At 47.8% G+C, this 20,459-nt stretch overlaps 1 long non-coding RNA gene across 1 annotated transcript; it reads left to right on the top strand.

Annotated features, from left to right (window-relative positions):
• Window positions 1–377: 377 nt before the first annotated feature.
• On the top strand, window positions 378–19,740 carry LOC118508507. The gene is made up of 3 exons (XR_004905799.1): window positions 378–672; window positions 2,378–2,841; window positions 15,290–19,740. It is a non-coding gene; the product is annotated as an uncharacterized LOC118508507 (long non-coding RNA).
• Window positions 19,741–20,459: the final 719 nt, after the last annotated feature.

The following is a 20,459-nucleotide window of genomic DNA, read 5'->3' as shown; positions in this document are numbered from 1 at the left end:
CATTCCATCCAGGTTCAGTTTGCTGTAAAGAAGGGTACTCTATCAAAACTTGTAGCAAATTGAAGAAACCCCTTTGCGCACAGGAAAAAGCATTGGCTATTGCATTTTTTTTCTTTCTAATACGACTGTGCGCTTCCGACGGAGAACGCTAAGCCGCACACACATTCACACACTCGGCGCTCTGAGCCGTTTGCGCTGTGTCGCGCGTGTGACACGGGAGAGCGAACTTCATCGCAGAGAGCCGGTGTACCGGCGGCTGCGAGAGCTGCTGAACAGCTGAACCAACACCAACGTAAGCGTAAGAGCGTACACACGGGGTGGGAGAAAAAACACGCGCGCGCTGCGTCGAGCTCGAGCGAGCACAGGCTCGAGCAGTTCCGAAGAAACGCCGAAGACACACAAAACATTCCCAGAAGGACAGGTATCGAGTACAGTCACGGTTCCGTGCAGCGCTCCTCGCTGTTCGGAAGGTTGCATTCCGATTCTTTCTGCAACGGCAGCAGCAGCAACTACCAGCCAAAATCTTCTCTTCAATGCACAATCGAGTGTGTATCCGCAAAATCCGCTGATTGAATTTGACGGTGTCCACGGCGGTACGCAACGGAATGCTGGGTGTGTGCTGCGCGCGCGTGTGTGTGAACGTGTTCCGCCGGAGTATGGTGCAAAGTGCGGGTAATTAGTTCCGTTACTAGTGCGTTTCCCTTTTTTTGTGGCGCCCGTAATTGTAATGCGAATGTGTGGCGGGGGGAATGAATTTGGTGGTGACGAATTTACCAAAATCAACCGACTCAACCTACCACCCGTGGGGATGGGAGGGGGAGGAGGAGGTTTGGGGAAGGTGAAGAATGTGCCATGTAACTGTATGATAAAGTTGGACTTTGGACTCCCATGAACTGGCCCCTGAGTGCGGCAAAGTATTAGTGTGTGGTTTGAGTTAAAAAGTGTCCCCGAAGTGCGTCGGAATGTCTCTGCAAATCTGTGCGAGCAGGTTCTTGTCGTTCCCGTCCGTCTTCAGGGCGGCGTAGTTGTGGGTCTAGAAATTTCGGTGAGCGTACGCACACGCACACACGCACAGAGCCATGCACAATAGGTTGTGAATTTTTCGGAGCTACAAACAGGGGAAACATCTATTCCCTCACATTCCCACCTAAGCCCTCCCCCGCCCAAATCGTGTCCATCACCTGCCCCCGGTCCTCAGCGATCCTACCCTGTTTCACCTGCAGCAGGGTAAAATGGTGGTTGCGTGAAGTGCATAGACACATCCATTTACAAAAAAAAAAATGGAGAAATCTGTTGAGAAAAATTCGGCACCCGCGAGATTCGATGACTGACGCACGCGGTTCGAGTTAGTTTGTGAAGCGACTTGGGAAGATGATATTCGTTCGATTTTCCTCTAGCGCGACGACGCCGCACACTTTTCGAGCGAACCGCCCGAATCTAATTGAAGTTAATTGAAAGCTTGACTCTTGGATTGAACGCGGGTCGGTGGTCCCGCTTCATCCCGTCGCACGGCGCACCATTGGAACAAAATGGTAGTAGCAAAAAGAGGTGGTGGTGGTGGTGGTACACGCGCTCGCGTCACCAGCATTGTTTGTCGTGTGCTTGCTGCATACCACAAAACGACAGCATTTTTTCGGCAGAGAGAGAGAGCGAAAGAGACATGTGTGCGGTTTCTGCTTACGCACCACTACCAAACGCGGCTCCATATACATGGGACCCGTGCGTACGGACGGCCACTTCCTCCTAGAGGAGCCGACTCCCCAACTGGGAGTTCTCTAACCTAACTCGTTGGTTAGCGTCCATCTCCTTGTGCCCGTATCTATTCGACACGAGGTTCGAAGGGGTTCTGTTCTTGTTGTACGGACGGCTGCTCTTCCGGGGCTGTCGAGCGCGGTATAAAAATGTGTGCCCCGGATGCGAAAAGACGGCGACGACGCGTTTGACACAGTCTCCATGTCTCCGACCTACATGATACGCTGTGAGCACTGCGCAGTGTTTGCCCTAGCGTAATAAAGTAGCTGCGCAGAACGCGTACGAAAACGGCGCTGTGATCTAGAGAATTTGTGTGCTGTGTGAGAATGTGTCGCTTGGGGGAAATTTTTTTTTTTTGGATGCGCATCATCCATCGTGCTAACGCAGGGTGCTAATATGGTGTGCGAGAAGCATAAGGCCACTTCCGGCCGGGGAATGGAAATCGTTCACTCATACGAGAGTTTTTGGTGCACACATCGATCAAAATTTCCATGTATCGTAGCAAGCAGTGAGAAAGGTCCCACGTTTTAAGCCAGGCATTTGGTAGAGTAGTTAGATATTCATCATACCAGAAATATCAGCTATCAAATTCAAAAAACTTATCTTTACCGTTTTTCTTTTTCAGCTGCCCGAATCACACGTCTGGAAGCTGTGGATGGATGTCAACTGAAAAAATGGAAATGATACCCCAACGAGCAGCTAGCTAGCACAGCCCCACACGACTGACCGTACGTACGTGACAGACAACTGGCGCTAGGGGTGGTTAGATCGTCGTCCTGGTTTGCTGCAGCAGCGCACAATCGTGCTCGTTGTGAAACGGCAGCACCGCTATTATCAACACACACACACACACCCAGCATCCCCTATACGTGCCGTAATCCAGCGAGATGCCATCGGGATCATCAATTCTCTCGTTCGGGAGCAAGAAGAGCACACGGCCAGCATCGGCAGCAGTGAAAGAGAAGAGAACTTGTTGTGCTGCGCGCACAGTACAGTATCCGGTACGGTGGGGGCCGTTTTTCTGCCTGCAGGAACGCTCGAGGGATTTAAATGAATTCTCGTCCCACACTTCTGCTTGGAGCCGATGATGTAAGTATCGCACACACACACACGTACGTAGTAGCATAGCACAGAAAGATAATAAACTAGTTGTGGGGGTAGTTCTAAGATCACTTGAGGTGAGTTAAGCAAACTCTCCGCCCAACGCTGTCAAGGGTAGACGCGATTAGGTATGTGTTGAAATTTTCACGGTCCATCATTGAACTACCCGTTTACGTTGCTATGAAATGAATATAGTTAGTTGAAAAATGTCCACCCTTTGTACACCGCACATTCCATCGCGGATTCCTAATGTTTACCTAGGTGATATCTCCGCAGAGTTGGCACCATTATGAGCGTCTAGCCATACGATGCGATCCACCCCTTTTCTGCTTTTAGATGTTGGAGTGTGTCGTTGTCAAATTACTACCAATTCGAGCATACTCTGATAAGAAGGTGCATGTGAGCGCCTTGTTATTTTTAGATCTGGTTGTAGTTACGCTGCGGCTAGCAACAGGCAACCAGTCAGAGTCAGCCACACACACACACACATCATGTAAAATCATTAGATAAGCACTCGCAATGCTCCGAAGGAACTTAGTGCGGCGGGGCGTAGGCTGCTGCGATCGAGGAGAATGGTGGCGGCAGTGTTTCGTATGGGCCATCTCTTGCGCGCGCGAGTGTGTGTGTGCGAGCGCATATTTGTCTTGAGTGCGCGACACCCCCGTTAGATCGCCTCCTCCAAGGGTGTAACAGACAGCATAGTATAGTTGTGTCCGGTTGTCGATGAGATGGCTCGATCCATCGGTGTTTGATGATGATGATGATGAAGGCGAGGAGCGAGTTGGCCGGAAGATGTATGTGCAAATAACGTTAAGCTGTCTTGGGCATGGCGGATGGAGCAGATTTGATGGTGTGCACCAGTGTAGTGTAGCGTGCAGAGGAGCGTGAGCCAGCTATTTTCAAGTCTCCCAGTGTGTTTTTGAAGTATTTGCCATCGTGAAACAATGTTTGGAATGGTTGTGTGTGAGTAGGCAGCTGTGTTGCGAGAGAGCGAGTGGGAGAAGAGTGGGTTGAATACTATTGTGGTGCGATGATTTCACGGCACGTTCGCCCAAACAGTGTCAGAGGCCGTAACGCGACGTCGTGAGGCAATTGGCGCCAGACGCGTGAATCTCCCCGGGGGCGACTCTTCTAATCGAGGCCTGTCCATATCTCGCGATGACCTTCCCACTCTGTGCACCACGCTCCTTGTGTGCAGGTCACGCGGAAAAGGCCGTTTCGAGTAAGCAAATTATAACACGCTTACAGTCGATACCTGCCCAGCAGTTAAGACCAAGACCAGCAGCGGTAGTATTACGCGAATGCGCAATTTGTGGTGGGTGTATTATCTGTCGTAGGATGATTTTGGAACATACGATCGCCGTTGCTTAATTTCGATCAGAATAAATATCGAAGCGATATACATTTTTGCACCACATAAGTGTTCACAAGAAGAGAGGATTTTTACAATCTTCTGTGCTGTGTTGAATTTATTCAAGGTCTACACACAACACACAGAGAGTGTTAGTACGAGGAACAATTTTCTAAAGCGGTGAAAGATGAACAAAAACCCTGAGATACAACGATCTTCAGCGATCCCACCACAGGGCCCATCGGCGGGCCCCTATCGGTGTGTGAACCGCCGTGCATTGATGAAACCCAGTGCAGCGAGCAAGAACACAAGACGCGACGGGGGCTAGGGGACAGAGCAGCCAGACACAGCTAATGTTTCTGTGAGAAACGACACTTCAGGCAAAAACCGGAGGTCGGTTCCAGTCCCAGCACTGCCAAGCTCGCTCTGTTGCCGGTGTGTGAATCTTCTTTCCTCGCTCGCCTGGGATTATGGTGTCACGTCCGTCTGTGTGCTGCTGATCCGTCGTCCCATCCGTGTCCTACCGAGAAGGATGAAGGTGGTGGCTGGCGCACAACTCCGTAGGTATTGAAAAGACGGCGGCGTTGCACAAAAGATGCGATAGTAAATGAAAACGCGCAGGAGAGAAGAGCTGACCCGACGTGTGTGTGTGTGTGTGTGACTGTGTTGAACGGTCGAGTGCGGTTGGGTTTGGTCTCGGGTTTGGCAGCCCCTTTTAGCCCACCAGCAAAAACATTCACCACGCGATCTGCGGCGAGGGGGAGTTCTCACGAGAAAATGTACAATTTTCTGGGAACGAACCGATTTCGAAATGAAGCCGCTATCTCGTGCAGCCGAGTGTGGGGATCGACGCGTTTCACCCCTTTTCACCCTTTCTCCCTGAGTACAACTGTTTATGATCTCAGTTTTATACGTCTCAACGTAGCCAAAATTTTGGAGCAGATTACATGGAGACCGTTATAAAATGATCGCTTGGTACAGATCGCGCGAAACTGCAATTAAATATAAAGCCAGAATATACAATACGTAATCCGTTAGCTTAGGAAAGACATTTGGATTGCACAATTCGGCACATACTTCTATTTTCAAGCTTTTAGCTTCTGTTCTGAACGATCTTGGTAATATCAATCACGTTTCTCCTTTGCTGAGCTGAGCTTTTTGCATAAACTGAGTTGAGTTTCTTCCAATACCATCCATACGGTTGGTGGTACCTCACGAGTTTTGGGAATGCTGGTTAGCTGGAAATCTAAAACAAAAAAGCGGCATTGCTGTTGGTGGTGCTTTGCTACCCATGAGCCCCGGTCGCCTTGTGGGCTTATTTATCAGACGGAAAAGAAATTGCTGGTAGTAATTCCTTGCACTCATCGAAAGAAAATGGCAAAGGAGAAGGGCAATGAAACAGCATTCCTTGCGCCTGTCGGAGAATGTTGTTGTCGGGATAAAAAATTCTGGCCCAGGACGGACGCGCAGTCGAAGGCTAAAAAAACCCAGAAACCACAAAAGGCACGAGGACACACACAGAAGAAAGAAAAAAGAAAAACTCCAGATCCCACGGTTTGCTTTCGTATGTGGAATGATCACGAAGAGGAGATGTGATGGAGGGGGGAGGAATACATTGAATCGGTAGAATGCGCGTTTCAAAAAGGCGATATATGAACGGACAACTTAACGAGAATCACCGATTGCCCAAAAAGTCATATGCTAACATATTTGCTCTGTTGTCGTTTATGCTTTATACCGGCTCCTAACTCTGTGCGTTTCGCGATCTTCGCTTCTTGGAGATGTTTCTTTATCCTCCTGTTTTCGTTGCCGATTCGTTATAGCCAGCCGTGTACTCCCTGAGATACCACCATTAGAACGTGGTTTTCTTCGTCGCGTCCAGAATGCGCTATATTTCAGTTGATACCTACCACCGGTCCCGTTTTTTTGGTTTCCTTACTTCACACTCGTTCCATAGGACGTTGGTATGCTTCTTGCGGCATGATCGTTCGATCGTTCGATCGTTCTTATAGGTACACAGGCCACGGTGAACGTCTGGGTGTGTGTGTGTGTGTGACAGGAAAGACCAGTGTTTGGTGTTTAAAGAAAATTTATGAATGAACTCAATCCGGATCCAAGCCCGCCGTGGTTCAACGAACTCTTTGGCTAAGATCATTGGACCTGACCGGGGCTATTACGGTGGTGGTATTCGTCGCTCAGCGATGCAATGCTATTAGACGACGGGGCGGGGTGCTTCCATTGAGGACGAGCTTAGGGTTGGTTGATACGTGTGCTGTAAATGGCTGGTGGTTGAATTTAAAGGTTAAACTGTGCTGATGAAGTAGTATTACTATTGTCGCTACATGGAGTAAAACCGCTCGTGCATAGGTGACGAATTTCATGTACGAAGGGTGAAAAGGTGTTCAAAGCGCAGTAAATCATAATTGTATAATTACATACGATCTATTTTGCAATTTAAGCGTTCTCTTTCAGTTAATATCCTTTAAAAAAAATTACAAAAAATATGTGTTTATCAGTCATTTTTAAAATAGTTTTCAAGCGTTACCCCAAACGCTTGCGAACGCTTCAGCAATCGTTTCAAATTTGACATTTCAGTTGAACCTGGCCATCCTCCACTTCAACCTAGCCTGTGCCTAGCTCAACTTGGCCATAGTCGAGAAAGGATAACAGATTGCCAGTTCTACCTGCAATTGTTTGCTTCATCCTAACCATTGCCCAGGATTGGTTCGCACATCGTTAGTTCTTCTCGGAAACCCCGTAATGGCAAAAAAAGATTGGATATATATCCGTCTTTGCGTATGAAGCAGAGCAGTACAGTGGTGTTCGTACCGTGTGATACTGCTGTGTATGCACAGGTGTGTTTCCCGACCACTGCCGCCTTTCCTCTCTCGCAGTGGGTTGAGAAAGGGTGCGCTGCGCGTTGTGATAAAATCGGTTCGGTTGCGTCCAATTAGAAATGCAATTCCAATGCCGGCGCAGCACCCTCCTGCACGGCACTTTAACCGTTTCTGCTCTATGTAGCACGCAACACCGATCTGATGGAGTGCATGGAATGAATTCCGATTGTTTGCTGTTAATAAAGTTATTAATGGATTGCAGCACCACGATGCCCGCCGGTCGTTGTGTCGCATTCGAGCTTTGTTGGTTAGTTCGTCAGGGGTTTCCGATTCAAACGCACGGCGCTGAAGTTCTAACTCTATCTCGAATCATTTTGACCCAGTTTGAGAGATCGGTGATGCCCTCATGGTCAGCGGTGGCAGTAGCAGCACGTCATCGGATCGCAGTGTGGTAGTAAGACACACGCAGCTAGTGTTGTTGAGTTTTTCCCCATTTATTGACCACACCGCTGCCCTAGATGAGACACCAGTGCGCGTGGAACGGTTTGCGCAAGCCACCCATTTACGAGTTGGTAACGTTGTGTGTGGTGTGTTTGCTCACTTGACGCATGCGTTACGTGGAGCGCAATACTATGTATTCACGCATACTCAAAGGGCTTACGATCTGGGTTAGAATGCGTCAAGAGTGCAGAGTGGAGCTTACTTCCGGTAAATGGTGGCGGATGTGCGTTCGCTCTACTGCCGAAGAGCCTGCGCACCGAATCGGTTGGTGTCCCGGGAGATGTGCGCTTGAAGTTAATTTATTTTTGTGCCCTGTGCGGTCGTTCTTATGGAGTTTTCCATAGCGATGAAGGTAACAATGTGATATGGTGTGGAATGCGTTAGTTTTCCTCGTGCGAAGAAACTGAAAGAGGATATGTGCCTATGTGTAACTGAGTAAATCGAAACAATCTGGAGTTGTATCGAATATTGCGTTACAATTACGGGTATTATTATTAAATCGTGGCCTCTATATAAAGTTTGGTTAGTCGGAATGTTTAGCGGAATAGTAGCGCGCCTTTCATTACACACAAGCGCACACTGCTGAACGGTTAGCAAAATGTGTGAACGGTTTTTTGTTGTGTTTTCGGGGAAATTCATCATCATCGCAAATGTAAGAAAAGAAAATGTAGTTTTTTTTTTGCTTTAACCGTGATCGTTTTTCTTAAAGCGCGTTTTGTTTGTTTGCTGCAAAGGAGAGAAAGTAGCGAGTGGTGGAATTGGAAAAGTAACGAATTACCTCGAAGGAAAAGAGACCCGTCAAGCGGAAAGGAACTAGTTTGGCAAGTTACCGACCTACCTGGCTGTCTTATCCTTTTCAAATTCCAATTTGGCGCATTTTTTGTGTGTGCGCCAAGTCTGACCTTTAGCGAGCGCGCGAGCGTCTGTAACACCACGTTGGGTTTTTACACAATGCTCATTGGAGTACAAAAAACTACTTTGCCTCGACTAGCAAAAAAAAACTAGGGAACAGACAAAATAAATTAACGGGAAACCCGCGTTGCAAGATTAGATTCTCATGCAATTTTTCGTGCACGGCTTGGCGAAACATCACAGGCCCGACCGGAACGGAAGTGAACGTACCAGACACACACACATTCATGCAAAATTTTGTCAAATTTTCAATCCCCTCCATGGAGTGCTGTCTGACTGTCGAGGGGGATAAAAACATACCGAAGATGGAAAATCGCGACCAAACCGAAAGGGTGTCTTTAGTGGTGGTTCGTCGTCTTCTTTAAACTCAGTGACGACTGGAAAGCAAAAATTTGGGTCCATCCACAAAGAGAGCGAGAGACGAGATGGTCTGGAAAATGTAACTGTGACCCTCTCATATAATGGATAAAGAAAAGGGTTGATTCGTCGTGTTTGCTATTCAGGTTTTAAAATTTGTGAAAATTCACGACGCGCAAACACAGGCATTGCTGTGAGAGAAAGCTGGAAAGGAAGCAAGAGGTTAGTGAAACAAAAAGATACGAGCTTAAGGGGCCGTTTTACAAGAGCATTCCGTTCCTAATTGCATCATGAGCAATATCGAGCATATTTATTTGAAGTTTGGAGAGGAATCTTCTACTTCCGCATTTGACATAGATCGCTTATATATTCAGTACCGATCGCAGACCAATATTCAGAGATCGCTGGTGACTTGAGTAATGGGTGACTCAATGAGAAGTGAAAGCATGGAGATATTGATTTTTTTTGTGTTATACGATTTTATCACTATCATTACAGCGAAACAAATTAGACCATTAGCATATATGAATACTGATGCCGAAGGGTTGGTTGCTCTGCAAGCCAACATTTTTAGTAGTTGCAGTCACGATTGGTACCGTAAATGATGTACTGTGAGACGAAGGTAATTGCAAACTCACTCATTGTATTCGTAGGTGTTTGCAAACTAGTCACTCTTGTTGGTATCATTTCCCATTTGCATTGAATGGCTCATACTGCAGGTGAGATGCGGCTAGGTTTGTGTGTAAGCAAAACGGTTTACACGCACTTGGCATGGTCACAACGCAAAACACACATAAGAACAGTGGATCAACATACATCAATTAGCAAACATGAGAGTATCTGCGTTCGACATGGTTTTTAACTGAGGTCGAACTGGAACATTTCACAAGCACCGAAAGGGTTAGATGGTTTAACGGCAAGCGAAGATATTGTTCGTCTATTTTTTCCGCTGGAATTTAGTTATTACTATCGACCCCTTTTCTAGCGGGTGGCTAGGAGAAGATGCCGTATGAAAGGAATTAGTTTTTCAAAATTCCCATGGTACACGTTTTGCTCGTCCACTTCATTTCCTCATGATGTCCGATCATATCCGCTCTGATGGCAAACAGCATTTACAACACCTTACCATAAAAAATAGGGTTGTTAGTAGAAAACAACCCTGAGAAAAGGGGGGGGGGGGGGTGCGTTCACCATTACGGGGGGTGTGGGTTGCAGCAGTTTCATTTCGATGGGTATATTTAAAGCGGCGTTACTACTGATTGACAGACAGCGTAATTGCTGTCCGTACGCGAACGGCGTTAGCAACGAGTCGCTCCAGCATTATTGCGTGGAGGTTTCTCTCTCTCTCTCTCTCTCTGTCTTCGGTTTTCACATTTTTACGAATGTGCCATTTCCCAAGAAAAGCAAGCACCTAACCCCCCACGTTCGCCACGTTAGGATAAAGGATGAAGAATGTCGGCGCCACACACTGGTTGCTAGTCGTCCATCCACCCATCTTACCATACTTGATGCTGCCAACGCCTGCATGGGTCGAACGCTTGAAACCCATTTTTGCCCCCTCCAGTACAAGAAGGCGGCGGCTATGAGCGATTGGTCTGTTTCGTCCCGGTTTTGCTGCGACTTTCGTTACCTTTTTCGGATGCTTTGGGCAAGGGTAAAAATGGGAAGGTAAAATCGTGTGCTCGTGTGGCCAGAGTTAGTGCGTCGGTGGAAGGGAACCGGAACAGCGGCGCTATCTTATGCGTGAGATGGAGCAAACAAAAAAAAAGAAGACATGCAAAATCACCCCCGGTCAAATAAGGCTACGTTACGGGTAGACGAATGGCAACACTAGTTGGGATTTAATGGGGACAAACAAAGAGAAAAAAATATTTCAGTCTCACGGCAGAGCGTCGCTAGAGCCACGTAAATCATTTTGGGCAACTGACGGACTGTGTACCTTCCGACTAAAAATGGCCATTCTCATCATGGCATTATCAAAAAGACCCACGGAATGTTGTGTGATCTGGCCTAGCCGACATCAAACCGACACACAAAAAGTTTCTTTAAGTTTTTTTTTCTCGGTTTCGTGATTTATTTGATAGTTTAGACGACTTTTGCCTTCTTTTGCTCTCTCTTATTGGCCTAACGACCTCTTAGGTCATGTCTGCCAGAGGTTCTGGCTTACTAGACGTAGTTGGATAGTCAGTCCTCAACTACGGGGGAACGGTCCTCCGGATGCTAGATTTGAACCCCGGTCCTGCCGGTCCTGCCGTGTGAAGACCGGCGCCGTTGTCGCCTCTCCTACTAGACTACCGTCTTTTGCATCGTTAAAAGATCCTTATCAGTCTGTGCGCTAGAATGTGGTGAAGTATTATCATGCTAGGCTGTACTGTACGGGCATATGTTGTTACCGTTGTCTTTCTTTGGGTTAGGAAGTGAAGTTTTACCTTGGTCTGGCCGTGTAACTATGTAGCCACATTTTTTAAGGGCTGTTGATACGTGTTTTGTTGCTGCACCCCATTTTACGGTTGTTTTACGGTGATGCTTTGACCAGCAGCACCGCCAATTGGTGTCATTGACAGAATGAATAGTAGAATAGGGTCTCCACCGTGACGGCTGACAGGTCCGTGTAGTGTACTTCTGACAATGTCGCTTCTCGTCGCGATAAGCTATGGCATCATTTCTATTATCACGAACCACTGGCGCCTGTTCCTGCGCGCATCCATAGTGATGTCGAAGGGTTATGTCGCATCATACTCAGATTAGTTGTGCGTTTAAAAGTACCTACACTTTATATACTTTGGCTCGGTTGAAGAGTAGTATTGAAATAACGTCAAGAGTCCTGAAAAGGTGACCGTTAGATGTTAGTGCTTTGGGAAAGAACGCTTATCGCAAGACGTAACCTTACACCCAAGACTTGGCAGCCCCGCTTCGAATCTAAACGGGGTCAGACTACTCCAATTCAGTAAGGCTTAGCTTGTGATTATCAGAATCAGTTAATCAATCATGGCGCTTTAGCGCCTAGCTTACAAAGAATCGGTTTAAATCCGTCCCGAAAAGCATCCTCCTGCGAAGCAACTCGAAATAAAATTGTAACAAAACAATGTTGATAAGCACTAGATGTTGCTTTTTGCATGACTCGCCCTAATGGAGGACAGGATCCCACATTTAGTGGTAGCATGAGCAAAGTACAGCTGAGAAAGGGAATGATGTGTTATAGGCAACTGCTTTCCTTATCAAGCTTTCATGCCTTCCTTGCGCCATCATGCTTTGATCATTTCTGTTCAATCTTCAAGATGATTGATTTCATGAGATTGCCACGCAAGTGGAGAGGTGCATTGGAAGGAACAATAATCTGTACCACCGCGGTCGGGTATAAAATAACCTTTGGAACCGTTCCGAAGAGTGTGTTTGTGTTTTCGGGCTGCATTGGCTAGCGATGGAGAGAGCTGTTGAAAGCGGTCGAGCTTGCAATACTTGCATTATCGACAGTATAAATACAACCACAGTCAGTTATCGCGAGAAACAATTGCGTGGTGTTTGGGTAGGGGTGGGGTTGGCTACAGCTCAACAAATCTTGGGGGCAGAATAATTTCAAGTCTTTTTTTTTCTTGATTGAACCCGGGTAACATCACATCCCTGAACTGTGTCTGCGGTCTGGTTTGTGCAGCAGACGTGAACGACACGATGCACACGATGCGCACGATGATACGGTTGTGCATTTGATTGCAGGAAGCAGCAGGGTGGGCGATGCAACGCGGTCTCACGGGGGTGAATGCGCATCGAAACATTCTCTCTGGGGTTGAAGCATTCATACGAACTGCCAAAGAAAGGGAGGGACTGCGGCGCTCTATCTATTAACCAACACCAACCACCGCGATACGATGGACGTGTTGTGTCGATTAGAGCGAGACCGAGAATCGGAAAGAGAGATAGCGCGCGTGCGAGAAAGAGAAAGAAGGAGCAATAGAAAGGCAAAAAGGAAGGGTGTGAGAGTGAGAGATCGCAATCGTGGCGATGGTAGACACGAAGCGAGAGACAGAACGAGTGAGAGAAAGAGAGAGAGAGAGAGAGAGAGCGAATCAGGAATGCCGTGTATACACCCCGTGTGGCGTTGATTTCATTCAACTTTTTCAACCGTCATTCATACGTACTGTACTTTTGCTATGGCATCTCGCACACAGACCGGCCGCGCACACACAACCGTCCCATTCATAATTTGCTTCATTCATGTTTGAAAGTCGTGTGGAGCCGTTGATGGTGTTGGCGACTGCTGCCGCTAACACCGAACGTCCCGTTTCACTTCTTATGCTTGGGCAATATGCTTTTATGTACGGGAGTGCGCGTTAGGAGATTGTGCGCTGCTTAACCATGCCACTAGCCACATTTTTTCTTCCTGGCGTTGCCAGGGCATGGCCCTGAGGATGTAGCGCTCCCATCCCCCACAAAACCAAGGCTGGAGGTGTGTGAGGGTTGGGCGTCGCATCGCAAAGGCTTCTTTTAGGTCGTCCTGCAGCAGAACTAAAAAGTAAACGCTTTTTGAAGCTGTTGATCGCCATCCACCGAGCGAAAAATGCTGCAGAAAAAGGGGGTTTGCTCTCCTCGCTTGCAACATAAACATCGAACAGGGCTAATGAGCAATTATTCACTTTTCCACTCCACACCGAAAGATGTGGAGGCATGTGGCGCCCAAGCGTCGATCGCTAAAGCACCCGCGGTCTGAACGCCGGACGAGAACGGAACACAGTAATATGTGTTTTCAGTTCGATCACGTTTAACGTGCATCATAACCACCACACCATCCTAATAATGTCGACCGAGGCACATTCCAGCGGCGGATCGGATTTTGCTGCCGAAGAAGAATGGAGCGATTATGGAGTGCTAGAAGGGAAGGGCGAAAGCAATTTTCTCTTGCAGCAGCACATGATTCAAGATTAAATTTTCCAACAACCACAAGGAGACACTGCAACTGACTCAGAGCGCCCAGTTGGCGTAAGGCGGAAATTTCCGAAACAATGTATGATGAGTATGTTTTAAAGATGAAAATACGGATAGCTGTAGCTTACTTATTGCATCTCCATCGCTAACGTCAAGTTGAGTTGAAGCGAGGAGTGGGTGATGATTCAGTCACCATATCTTCCAAGAAGCAATTTGTTCTCCTCAGTTGTTGTCACTCTGTCAGTGCTTAGTTCCTACGATGCATAGTTAATCAATGGTGTGCTGTGCTGTAGTGTGTGCCGCCGCGTATGTCCTAGATGCTAGTAGTTGTAACAGTACCCGATTTAGGTTCGTAGCAGAGGTCGAACGACGGAGGAGGAGAAATGAAAACGCCAGGCTTGTTTCACGAGCAAACGGGTTTCAATTCATCGCTCCCCGTTCCAAGGTTTTAAAATATGCTAGGGCTGCAAAGAGGAGTATGCCGGCAGATCGGTGGAAGTGAAAACTACATTCCAACGCCCGTTATACCGGCGAAGCTTGGAAATCCAAAGGCCGACTTTTATTTACAGATATATCTCCGGTCCGGTGTCCAGTCACGTAGTTGATGGTCAGGTTTGGAATGGTTTTTTCCCCACATACACACACTCTCTCTCTCTCTCTCTGTCTTTCCATCATCATCGCGTGTATTAAGTGCTATGCAAATTTCAGCTCCATTCCGGTGAAACCTTCAAGAGTACTTTGTGGTGACTTATCTGACTTGCACGGTGCGCTGTGTTTTAAGGCCTTAATCTGGCAATGTTTGAAACCCATGTCTGAATTGCTTGTGTTAAGAAATATCACCGTGTAGTTATTGCTTGAAAATCTTTAATCTTGTGATCACTGCATGAGTAGTATAAGCGTTGACAGCACAGGTTTCGCCGATGATATATTTAATTTGTAATTTAAAAAAAACTTCACCTCATCAATCGACGGCTGTCAGCGATGACGCATTCCCTTAGCATCTGCGGAATACAAGCCATCGCAATTGGTGGGAGACCTCGCGGACGATGATTACTTGCAGGATTTGTTTGTTTGAACGGTCACAGAATGTCGATTAGTCATAGCGGTGCCCCATCTACGCTACTTCTCTTCCACCTTAGAGAAGCGTGGTTGGATTCCATCATTCGGGCCACCCGGGACAAGATACTTAGCTTCAGCAAAAAAATGCTACGACTGTTATGTAAGCAACCGGTTGGCATCAGTGTCGTGTTTTTGCTCTGGGCCTTGCGAGAGGTTGGCATGTGATTATTCCATGAATCGGGCATGTAAGCTTCTAGATCATCGCACAAATGCTAAAGTTCGTCGCAACAGGAACTCTTTACGGGATCTCTTTTTCGATGAGGAAACTATCAAATATCGTGGCGCCAAGAGAGGGATGTGTACACTCTTCTAGTTTATAGGTTGATTTAACTATTTTGGTGGTTGATCGCCCTCGTCCTAATAATGTTTAAGCGCAAGATTAGTGGAGTAGTTAGTAGAGGTGTTTGGCTAACCGATTTCCTTTTTCTTTGCTTTACAGGATCATCATGACCGCGACTGCAGAGCTTATCTAGCGTGCGTACATCACAAACCGCGCGGTACCAGCGTTCGCTGTATGGAGTATGGATTACGCAAACGTTCACAAGCATGCTTCCTGCTGGCACATTCAAACAGTCAGTACGCTGCTGTGGTGGATCTTTTCGAGTTTTGAGTGTCATATTTTTGTGTACGTGAGTTGCTTAGCCTTTTCGATAACCTTCAATGTGCGGCGGTGAATTCATTTTGGGGTTTTTTGGGTGGGTATGGCATGGTTTCCGGGCTGCTGCGGAATGGCCGTCTTTCCAAGGCGAATGACGGATTGGAGCATTATGATGTTCTACAGATGTGTGTTGTAATATGTTTCGCTGCGGGTATATTGGTGAACGTTTGAATACTGCGCGACCGTGTTTTACTATCAACAGTTTTGCTGTGTTCGATGTGTCCTGCCTGTTGCACGTTTCTTCTCTATCATTACAATTTTTTCTTCCTCCTCGACAAGTTCGTCGTGTCGGGCGGCTTCTCTTCTCTCACAAATACTATTTTGTCTAGTTTCCAGTCGCGCCACAGTGGAGCGGAAGCTTTTCTTCTGTGGGCTTTTTGTAACGAGCGCTAGCTGGTAGAGGCCGACGATTATTCGATCAAGCTTGTGATAGGACGGCCAAAGTCTGGTTTTATTAGTTCGTGAATGAACATTAGCCAGTCGACACAACGGTTGGCGGTCGCAGTGGAGAGAAGCGTTAGTTTCCCAGTCCGCTCCGTCAGGGGGACATGTGGGGAAGGACCATAAACGATTGATCTCTGTTGCAAGGCGATCGAGGCGATTGAGCAGTGTTGTTAGAATACAAAGTGCGAAGCAGAAAAACTATCCCGCTAGCTGGCAGGGCAAGAACAGAAGGTAAGGCCTAGATAAATGGAAGCGAGATTCGTCCATTTGCGATCGCGCATATCGAATGGGATGAAGAAGAGGTGGTGCAACATTCCAAAAACGTCCGTTGCTTGTGCACCGGCTGAATCAAACGAGTCACACCGGAGAGTAATCCAAACGGTGCAGGTCCGCTAACCCGAATGGGTGGCCGCTGGACGGCGACGGGGACCCCCTAGTGTTCAGCAGCCGTTCGTAGAACTCCGGTTTTCGGGTTCATCTACCGGGCTAGACAAACGGTGTGCTGAACGGGGGAAATGGGGAATTCTTGACGAAGTGGAATGAATGTTCGAGTGTCCAAAGAAAAAAAAAAAATGATCAACAGCTGCCACCCTAGCTGTGTTGTGAAGCAGGAAGCAACACATAGACAGCATACGATGAAAGAAACACACAGATAGAAGTCGTGAATGGGTGGTTATCACCACCGTTTTGGACAATCTTGAAGCGGATGAAAAAAAGGGGGCAAAAAACCGCCGTGTTCGTGTTTATTTCCCTCCGCGCCCATCGCTATCTGTGGCATCATTATCATCGTTATTATCAGATTTACGGTGGTCCGTTGTAGCGGCGCTGGCTGACAGCTCCTCGGGTGGACTCAATTTCGGGCACTAGGGAAAGATTAGCGAGCACAAGTCGCTCAAGTCGGCAGCAACTATCGCCAGCCCCCCCATAGTACCGGCGGTACATAACTGAAAGTCATTCATAAAAGTCATCGAGAGTCATCGGTGTACGCCGGGGAGTTGGGTTGGCTAGTTCAAGTTGATTACAGTCAAACAGGGAAGGATCGCTGGCATATGGGCAGAGAGACTGGAAAGCCGTGAGGAGGGGGGGTTCAAAGTGGGCGCCCCCGTTTTCGAGCGATATTGGAAAAGAAAGTTGCTACGGCGTTCGGTCTTACTCGGAGGCATGCGAAACAGACGGAACGAAAAAAGTGCTTCCCTTCTCCATTCTTTTCCCCCCTATCGCTCATCGAGGAATGCCAGAGTATGGTAGATGTTAGTGGTAGCGGTGGCAGTATTAGCTTATTTAGAGCGGGATATACCGTGTTCACGCTTGGAACGCCAATGCCGGATGTTTACTCTACGATGGTGGTGATCGATGCAATGAAGAGAGTAGTAAAGGGCAGCACCAAGGGAAAGTTGACGCAAACGATGGAAACAACATCTGTAAGTAAGTAGTGTCCAGAGTCCGGTTAAAGTCGGTGCCACTCGGCGAACGACGTGGTCTGAGCTGCTGAAACCAAGTAGAAATCGTCGGCAGAGTAGAAGAAGGGGTAACCCACACACACACACGCACATACAGGAGGGGACAGACGACAAACACGAACCACATCCCTTCCATCTCTTGTGGATGTGTTTTCATTCACAGATTTCTGTTCCAAATTGAAGAAAACGATCCGTACGTATGAAGTCGGGGAAAGAAGGTAGCTTGGTGGAGCTGAGGATCAGCCGATTATCGCTGGTATGCGAGGCACAGGGCCCCTATTGGGGAGGTCGAAATCCATTTGTACGTGTGTGTGCGTGCACGGACGGACGGACATAACCCCTTTTGCTTTCCGGAACACAGGACATCTGCACCCTTTTTCTGAGCGATCCAGGGCCACCAAGCGAATTGAGAGGCCCTTGGTGTCACATGCTCGCTCCACGTGTACAAGCATGGTCGACTTCCTATTTTAACGATTCGCGTGAAAGCGTGAAGTGGCTCCCATCGCTACAAATACGATTTTGTGTGAGAGGAATTTCCCAAAAGGTGCGTTTGCCAGAAAAAAAAAATCCTGCTTCACAGCTTATACCCGAAATCGTAATTTTGACACATTTTTAACGAGAAAATTTCCCCCACTTCACCCTTAGAGTGAGATAATCCAACCGCGGTTCCTAGCCACACAGAGTCGTCGGAAAAGATCATCCCGGTGGTGATATAAAAGCATAAATCGGACGATAATTGTCCGTCGATTACAATTTTAATTTACACATCATCATAGCTTGGAACGCGCGCTTAGCCTCCGACGCAGCTCGAATGGAACCGAATTGTTGTGCGTCCTTGCAAACGTTCCAAGAAGGAGAAGGGAAAAGCGTATAGATATCTGTTCCAGCGGTAAAACACCAGCTAAATATCATTCGCGTTCGGGGGATTGGGATTGGGTGTGTGTGCGGCTACACCTTTCGGGAGGGTGGCTCGTAAGCAAGGCGCGACCCTTCGACATCGGGCGCGCACTCATGCTTTCAATTTCTTTAACAGACGACGCGGTGGTGCGCGCTAATTAATGGTTCAATTTGTTGTAGCGCTCACTGCTGCTGTTGTGCGGTCAGTCACTGTGACTTGTGTTTTATAATATTGTATTTGCTTATTTATTTGTACACGGCTAATTTTTCTGCTCTGCTTTCAGCTGCTAACTCTAAGCAAGAAATTTCCAGCGCTGCGTTTGGACCAGCGCCGTACCAGCAGTGCGATCAGCAGCAGCAGCAGCAGCAGCTCCCCACACATCCGGATGCTTTTATGCTCAAACGTGCTGGGAAGCGAATTTCTTCATCAATTAGCCTGTCAGCTACGGCCATTGCTGGGGCGCGACGGGGTAGTTGTTGGGGGGGGGGGGGGCACATTCCATTCACGCGGCCACACAGGAGGGGAAGATGATCATAGCCGCGCGAATCCCCGCTGCTCCGCTTTGTACAATCCGTGTCTGCTCAAGCAAACCTTTTCTTCCCCCTACAGATATGCCTTCACCTATTAGCGGAGATGTGTGTGTGTGTGTGTGTTTTCGTGCAAAAAATGGAGGCCCTCCAAATCGATTCGGCAGTTCGTCGACCGCCGCATTGCGCATTCCATTGCCGGCCGTGGCATGGGGCCCCGCAAGGGCAATGCAATGCTGGGCGAGAGAGGGTGCTTGTGTGTGACGAGGCGCGAGAGATAAAACCAGTCGGTGTCCTGTTGTGTGTGTTCCATTCCATTCGTGGTCCAGACAGGTAGCTTTCTTTTGGAATCTCTTTCTTCTCGTCTTCAGCAGCAGTGGCAGAAGAAGCGCTTCCAATCGCTCACCCCGATCATCGGAAGGAGCATCAATTTCGGCGATTGCAGGCAGGCAGGCAGGCAGACTGGAGAATCCCGCGAGGATACCCCATAGCCGGGCGGTATCTGACGGATACCGCCGCCGTGATTGAAGTGATCATCTGAAAGTGAGGGACCAAGAGCAGCGCTTTCGTGTTGCGGTCTGTCGTGTGCTTTTCCGGGGCTAGGGTCGGTGGAATCGTCGTGCCGGAACGGGGTACCGAAATGTAATCACAGAACCGGTTTTCATTTTCGATCTGACTTATTTTTTTCTCAAACGAGTGAGATCACTTTGAAAGCTGATTTTGTACAACTAACTCAACGAGACACCCTGTACGAACCACCCACCCCGGCACACTGGCTGCGGCGACGGCGAAAATGTGTCAAATTTTTGTGTAGTGAAGTTTATTTTTATTTATTTATTTTAAGTGTGTAGTGAAATGTTGGTGGAAAATTATGAAGAGAATATATTTATGAAACATATGAAACATTGGTGGTTTGTGTAACATTATAAGTAATATTCTTAATTAAGGAATGTTTTGCTGACTGCTCCTTTTTACTTCTCTTGGTATATCATTTGGTTGTATTATTCTATTAAAATTCTTGTAAGCTGGTAGGTTCATTCTCGCAGGATAATGTAAGGCAATAGTACCTGTCTTCTTCTGCTTTTTTTAGTGGATCACGTCTAAAAGACATGGCTCCACCGCCAGTTGCATCCGATCTCCCTCAGGTCTGACTCCACTTGATCCAACCAATCGGCTTGCTATGTCCTCCTCTACGGCTCCTGCCGAACGGGTCGCTGCCGAGCACCTTCCTGGTAGGGCATGAGTCAGCGCATCCTCCTCGCGTGCCCTAACCAGTGAATCCTTCCGGCTTTGGCAACCGTCAGGATGTCTGCATCGCCAAACAGCCTAACTAGCTCGTTGTTCATCCTCCTTCGCCACACGCCCTGCTAGCACACACCGCCAGAGATGGTCCAGGATTCGTGCCCGTAGTGGATTACCGAATCAGTGTGGGTAGGCGCATTTCGTAGTAGTCTTCTAAATCTCAGGAGTCAGTAGAGCCCGTACCAGGCAAGATTACCCTGAACAATGTGGGAGGCATTCGGACTTCACTGCAAACGTTGTTGTCCAAAGTTACGATCATGCCAAGTTAGCAAAACCTTCTCTACCACCTCAAGAACGTCGCTATCGACCAATACTCTGCT

This window comes from Anopheles stephensi, chromosome 2 (genome assembly GCF_013141755.1).
Source record: "Anopheles stephensi strain Indian chromosome 2, UCI_ANSTEP_V1.0, whole genome shotgun sequence".
Taxonomy (NCBI): Eukaryota; Metazoa; Arthropoda; class Insecta; order Diptera; family Culicidae; genus Anopheles; species Anopheles stephensi.
This window is presented reverse-complemented; position numbering and strand designations above follow the sequence as displayed.